This window comes from Procambarus clarkii, chromosome 11 (assembly GCF_040958095.1).
Source record: "Procambarus clarkii isolate CNS0578487 chromosome 11, FALCON_Pclarkii_2.0, whole genome shotgun sequence".
NCBI lineage: Eukaryota > Metazoa > Arthropoda > Malacostraca > Decapoda > Cambaridae > Procambarus > Procambarus clarkii.
Genome location: NC_091160.1, coordinates 1915274 through 1922853, shown reverse-complemented (window position 1 = coordinate 1922853; position 7580 = coordinate 1915274).

Sequence of the window (7580 nt, the reverse complement as noted above, 5' to 3'; positions counted from 1 at the left end):
CTGTTTACTGAACATTGTTATCCATCCATGCAACCTCATTTTTTAGTTTTAAGTTTCTACATCGTTGAAAATAAAATAAAATATTACTATCACCAGCCATGTATCGGTAGCTCAACCATTCAGTTTACAGCTCAGTAACTGTTTACTGAACATAGACATCCCTCCATGCGAGCTCATTTTTTAGTTTAAAGTTTCTCCATCGTAAAAAATAGAATATTACTATCACAAACCATGTATTGGGTGGGTCAACCATCCAGTTTACATCTCAGTAACAGTTTACTGAACATAGATATCCCTCCATGTGACCTCATTTTTAGTTTAAAGTTTCTCCATCGTAAATTAAAATAAAATATTACTATCACAAACCTTGTATTGACCAGCTCCGGCATTCAGTTTACAACTCAGTAAGTGTTTACTGAATGCAAAATAGTTACATGTGTGGTCATAAGGTTTTCGCATCATGAAATACTATTATCAGTAACCAGGTATTGGATGACACTACCATTCAGTTTACAACTCAGTAACTGTTTACTGAACATTGTTATCCTTCCATGCAACCTCATTTTTTAGTTTTAAGTTTCTACATCGTAAAAAATAAAATATTACTATCATCAGCCATGTATCGGGTAGCTCAACCATTCAGTTTACAGCTCAGTAACTGTTTACTGAACATAGACATCCCTCCATGCGAGCTCATTTTTTAGTTTAAAGTTTCTCCATCGTAAAAAATAAAATATTACTATCACAAACCATGTATTGGGTGGGTCAACCATCCAGTTTACATCTCAGTAACAGTTTACTGAACATAGATATCCCTCCATGTGACCTCATTTTTAGTTTAAAGTTTCTCCATCGTAAATAAAAATAAAATATTACTATCACAAACCTTGTATTGGCCAGCTCCGGCATTCAGTTTACAACTCAGTAAGTGTTTACTGAATGCAAAATCGCTACATGTGTGCTCATTTAGTTTAAAGTTTCTCAATCTTAAAATATTACTATCATCATCAACCATACTATCATCAACACCGTATCGGGCTGTCGGACATTCAGTTATCCACTCGGTGAGTGTTTACTGAACGTCGAAATCATTTCCTGTGTGCCCATTTTTTACTTGAACCCGTCTCCACTCCAAACTAGTCAGGACCTGCGGTGCTGACTCGGACCGCAGGTCTACTCAGGTTTGAGATCTACTCAAACCACCCCTGATGATGGGGAGAGTTTGCTGCCGTCTGCGCTGAGCAGCCTCGACAACTAAGGTTACGTCCTCCTGACACTGCACCACCTCCAGAAGTAGGAGAGTGCCTGGTGGAGAATGTCATCACCTCTGTGTTTACCGGCGGCACACACACCTGCTACAACGGCACCTTCCTCCAAGCAACAGACCTGGGGGTACAGCCTCAACTTGGTCAATGGTTTAAACTTATCCAACGACTGTATCGTTTTTTCAACTCACTACATCAACAGACCGGCAACTAGCATTGTAAACAAGACAACACACAATCTTACTACTATATTGACGGCCAGTTAACAGTTTAACAACTGAACTACGGTCACTTCCCTGAGAGACAGTGAACAGTAAAGAGTACCTAAAGGAGTGGCGTCTCCAGAAGAGCGATACAAACTACGAGACAGAAACAAGTAACTCCATCTATTGGTCTCAGGTGCCATTAACAGACCGATACACCCACCCTCGACAGAGTCCAGCGAGTCTTCGGTCTCGGGTGAATATTGGTGTATTACTTAAGCTTTAATGTTTGTTAATATATATATATATATATATATATATATATATATATATATATATATATATATATATATATATATATATGTCGTACCTAGTAGCCAGAACGTACTTTTCAGCCTACTAAGCAAGGCCCGATTTGCCTAATAAGCCAAGTTTTCATGAATTAATTGTTTTTCAACTACCTAACCTACCTAACCTAACCTAACCTAACGTTTTCAGCTACCTAACCTAACCTAACCTATAAAGATAGGTTAGGATAGGTTAGGTAAGGTTGGTTAGGTTCGGTCATATATCTACGTTAATTCTAACTCCAATAAAAAAAAATTGACCTCATACATAATGAAATGGGTAGCTTTATCATTTCATAAGAAAAAAATTAGAGAAAATATATTAATTCAGGAAAACTTGGCTTATTAGGCAAATTTGGCCTTGCATAGTAGGCTGAGAAGTGCGTTCTGGCTACTAGGTACGACATATATATATATATATATATATATATATATATATATATGTCGTACCTAGTAGCCAGAACTCACTTCTCAGCCTACTATTCAAGGCCCGATTTGCCTAATAAGCCAAGTTTTCCTGAATTAATATATTTACTATAATTTTTTTCTTATGAAATGATAAAGCAACCCTTTTCTCTATGTATGAGGTCAATTTTTTTTTATTGGAATTAAAATTAACGTAGATATATGACCGAACCTAACCAACCCTACCTAACCTAACCTAACCTATATTTATAGGTAAGGTTAGGTTAGGTAGCCAAAAAAAGCTAGGTTAGGTTAGGTTAGGTAGGTTAGGTAGACGAAAAAACATTAATTCATGAAAACTTGGCTTATTAGGCAAATCGGGCCTTGAATAGTAGGCTGAGAAGTGCGTTCTGGCTATTAGGTACGACATATATATATATATATATATATATATATATATATATATATATATATATATATATATATATATATATATAAGACAGTGAGTATGGTTGAAATAGTAAAATATAAATATATATGTATGAAAGGACAGTAAATACTGTGCATAAATGAACAAATCCACAAGGGGCGTGACGAGGATTCGAACCTGCGTCCGGGAGCATCCCAGACACTGCCTGAGTCGACTGAGCTACGACAGGGTAAAAAGGGTTGAAGCCGAAGTTCTAATGAACTTACTTAACAGTGCTTGTAATACTGTGCATGTTGCAACAGTGGTCATTGAAGTTCTTGTGTTGACTTGTTTAACAGCAATTACGCAACATCCCTCGGACTGGTGTTGTGTTTTATTCATAGTGTTGAGCTCAGCTTGAGTGTAAACATTAATATATATATATATATATATATATATATATATATATATATATATATATATATATATATATATATATATATATATATATATATATATATATATATATATATATAAAATCATTGTTCTGATATTGCATATAAATATTCAAATAAGTAAAATTTTAAGTTTTAAGTAAAATATATAAAAACACTAACTACTAGGCGTTTACTAACAATGGGTGTTTGATCAATGGCTTAAGACTTTTCAGCCTTGAGAGGAGTATTAACACCTCCCCCCCCCCCATCTACAATAGCTCACTGATCAACTATTAAGTAAACTCTAGGGTGTATTCACCCCCCCCCCCTGTGTATATAACCCCCTTGCCCTTGTGTATGTTGTGTATTGATACTTGACAATATTCAAATGAGATTTACAAGATTTAGCTTTACATTCTATTATTTACAAGATTTTAAATACTAGGCTATGTATTCTCTCAAACCCAATGTACCTTCATGTATATAAATAAATAAATAAATAAATAAATATATGTTGATTCTGGATGTGTGAACAATTTAGTCCTCGGTGTTGATCTTGGTATATATATAATAAATAAATTGATTTATATATTTATTTACATGTGTGTGTGTGAAGATACAACGACCCATTGTGTGGGGGAAAACCGCCTTGTGGGATTTATTGATTTATTTACAATTTATTACTCTACATTTATTTATATAGAATTTATTTCTTACATTAATTTATTTGTTTCGATAGTGGACTGTATAAGTTTATTCCCACAAATCGTTTCCTACACAAGCTGGGTGGGGGGAGGGGGAGATAATTAATGTAATAGTCTATCAATCAGAATTATCGATTGGTAGACAATTCACTACAATGTTACTAGGTGTTAAGACTACATATGCTAGTAAATACTGGGGAAGCCTTATCTGATAAGAAGGCTTCAGCATTTTGTTGGTGTAGAGTAAGTGTGTAGCCCGCTAGTCACGTGGTCAAACAGCAGCAATATTAACTGCATATTGTATGGAAAGTTAGTAATGTGTCGGTTTTTCCGATACATTGCATTTCTAGCCAATTTTAGGTAGGATATTTCAATGTACGTTACTCTTATTTATTTGTATGTAAACAAAGTAATAAGGAAAATTTGAAAAATATACAAATCACTTTTTTATATTATTTTATATTGTTTTGCCTATAATAAATGCTTAACATTGTGTCTTGGCATTTCTTTAATGATATATTTGTTTTTAAATAAACTGATCTATAAACAAATGTTGTGTATGTGTTTATTCATTATCCAGGAAATGTCATCTGCAAGGTGAAATATGATATATTGTTGATAAAAGAGTTTCAAGGTCCACCATTATTTAAACAGACTTAACCATTGGAGTGCGCAGTTAATACTAATACTAATAATATAACTTGTTGCCAGAAATACTTGTTGCCAAGTCGTATTGCAGCTGTGACACTGTCTGTTAGACAACCGAGATTGTTACTCTCCCCATGCAAGCGTTTTGTTTGACACACTTCATTGTGTCAAACAACAGACCTATTGCTAGTTCATGTTTGTATTCTTTATATGATGCTGTTGGATCTTGGATTTATCCCAGCGTAGCTAGTCCGGTTTAACCTGTCATTAGAGAGATGAGACTAGGAGGGGGAGATGAGGAAGAAATGAGACTGCGAGAGAGAGATGAGTAAGAGAGTGAGAGCTAGATAAGTAAGGGAGGGAGAGATAAGTAAGGGAGGTTCAGAGAAGAATGAATCTTCTTGATTCACAAACCATATGTGTTCGCTGAAGTGTTCCTTGTGGTGCTCCCACAGTGAGAGATAAGTCTTGCCCCTCCCACCAATGACAGTACGCCCCCTCCCCATGCAACACCCCGGCCCTCCCCCACCGGGGTAGAGTGCCAGGCCAGTATATAACCATGCACGACACTGACCTCAGCACCACACCAGCCCTCAGAAGCCACCGTTCACCCCTCCAGCACCTGTGGAGTCCAGGTGGGTCTGCTTAGTGTCCAGGTGGGTCTGCTTATAGTGTCCAGGTGAGTCTGCTTATAGTGTCCAGGTGGGTCTGCTTATAGTGTAGCTATAAGCTACTGACTCAGTAGCTACAACTGAGCTACTGAGCCAGCCTTAAAAATGGAAGGATCCCAAGGCAACTAACCGCTACCCAATGGAACATGCCCTTCCCGGAGCATCCACTTGAGCACTGGAAAATTAGGTGATCCACGCCCTGAGTCATATGAACTGTTTACCACACTAACTATGGATGTAACGGGGAGGATTTACTGGGCCCCAATCCTTAACTGTAGCCTCTGTTCATCCAGGTTGTGAATAGGTACCTGGTTGTTAAACGATTTGGCGGGTCGTATTCCAGGGAAAATTAGGATTAAGGTCCTGTCCGAAACGCTATGCGTGCTAGTGACTGTACAAAAATGTAAGAACTCTTGTTTATATAAATAAATAAAATATAAATAAATAAATAAAACATTTCACATGCGGCTCCTAATGCCCAAGGTGAATAAAATCACGTCACTCCTCCCTCTATACCCACTCATGTCTACCCTCCTCACACTTCCTCTACCTGGTCCAGTCACACTCACTATTTTTTGTTTTACCTCCCTTCACGTATAAGTATGTATACTGGTGTATAATTATCAACATGTGTGGTGAACAAGTGTATATACTCGGGTCTGTATTGTCATACAGAATATCACTCACATACTCAGATATAGCCACAACAATCCTCTAGGTCCCCTCCCCTCCCAAGTCACAGCTTTTGCATAGATTATGTTGTCATAAGGAATTGGTACAGTGGTTGCTTCCTGCATCCAGATACATTGTGTGGTTGCGTGTCGCGGTGGAGGTTCAGTATGGCGCCAACTGCAGCCCCGGATTCTTTGTGTGGTGTTGCCTGCGTCTTGGATCAAGTTCAAGTTCAAAAATTAAAAATTCAAATGTTTATTCAGGTAAAGTACATACATACATTGATACAAATACAAATATTGATGAATTTACAAATATTGGTGATACAAATATTGATGAATTTACAGATAGAGCTAATACATACAATGCCTAAAGCCACTATTACGCAAAGCGTTTCGGGCCGCTCAGTTTCAGGTTTCGTTAAGTATGTCTATTGAAACAAGAACAACTACATTTCAATGGGATAGAGTAGCTTAGGCTATTTCTCCCCCCCCCCCCTGTCCTGGATCTTTTCTCCTGAGAAGCGGCGCAGTGGAACACTTTGTTATGCGCGTGAAGATGCGCACAATATCGTACATGTTAACTAAACAGATTTCTCAATCGTAACCAATAGCTTGAACGTGGGTTATTATATGTCGTCCGGTATCATACGCTCCTACAGCTGTATTTGGTCAACTGCGTAGTCAACCCTTGAGTCATACCGAATGGTTATTATCCCTGTGGTTGTGACCTTTGAGCTGTGGTTTATGACCTGAGCAGTCATAAACTGGTATTATCCCCCACGGTAGTCAGTGATTATCAAAACAAGGCACCAAGGCGGGGAAATTATGTAGCCCCTCCCCCCCCCCATTTAGTGACCAAGAGTCATACCTAAAATTCATTGGTAGACATTGACATTGGTAGACCTATTAAACATTGATAGACGCGTTCAATTCAACTCTTGTAACAATGCATTTCGTGTACTCTGATCCAAACTAAATTAGCAGCCTGACCTATACCCAGTATAAGCCAATATTCCTCGATACTACCTAAGTAAAATTTGACTGATATTAAATAATAACTTTAGTAATCATTCAAAAAATCCCCAATGACTCAGCGAATGAAGAAATAGCTTAGCCTACTCGGCCACGGCGACCCTTGCTTACTGAAACCATGTTATACGGCTTAACTAAACCATGCCGGACGACTCAACCAAACCATGTGTGACAGCTCTGTCTAAACCCTGTGTGACAGCTCCGTCTAAACCATGTGTGACAGCTCTGTCTAAACCCTGTGTGACAGCTCTGTCTAAACCCTGTCTGACGGCTCTGTCTAAACCCTGTGTGACAGCTCTGTCTAAACCATGTGTGACAGCTCTGTCTAAACCCTGTGTGACAGCTCTGTCTAATCCATGTGTGACAGCTCTGTCTAAACCCTGTGTGACAGCTCTGTCTAAACCCTGTGTGACAGCTCTGTCTAAACCCTGTGTGACAGCTCTGTCTAAACCCTGTGTGACAGCTCTCTCTAAACCCTGTGTGACAGCTCTGTCTAAACCATGTGTGACAGCTTTGTCTAAACCATGTGTGACAGCTGTGTCTAAACCATGTCAGACGGTTCTACCCAAAACGTATGACGGACACACATCAGAAAATAATGGAAATGGTGTCACGGTCCGCCCTGAACCATTATAAAGTCGTTTACAGAAAGAGCGGCAGAGAAAGGCAGCAGAGTGAGGTGAAGGGCGAGAGGTTCACGAGCTGAAAATTGTATTTAATGCCATTTAGATAAAGTATTTTGGATGATATCCTCTGGTTGACAATAGGTTGAACAAACTGACACT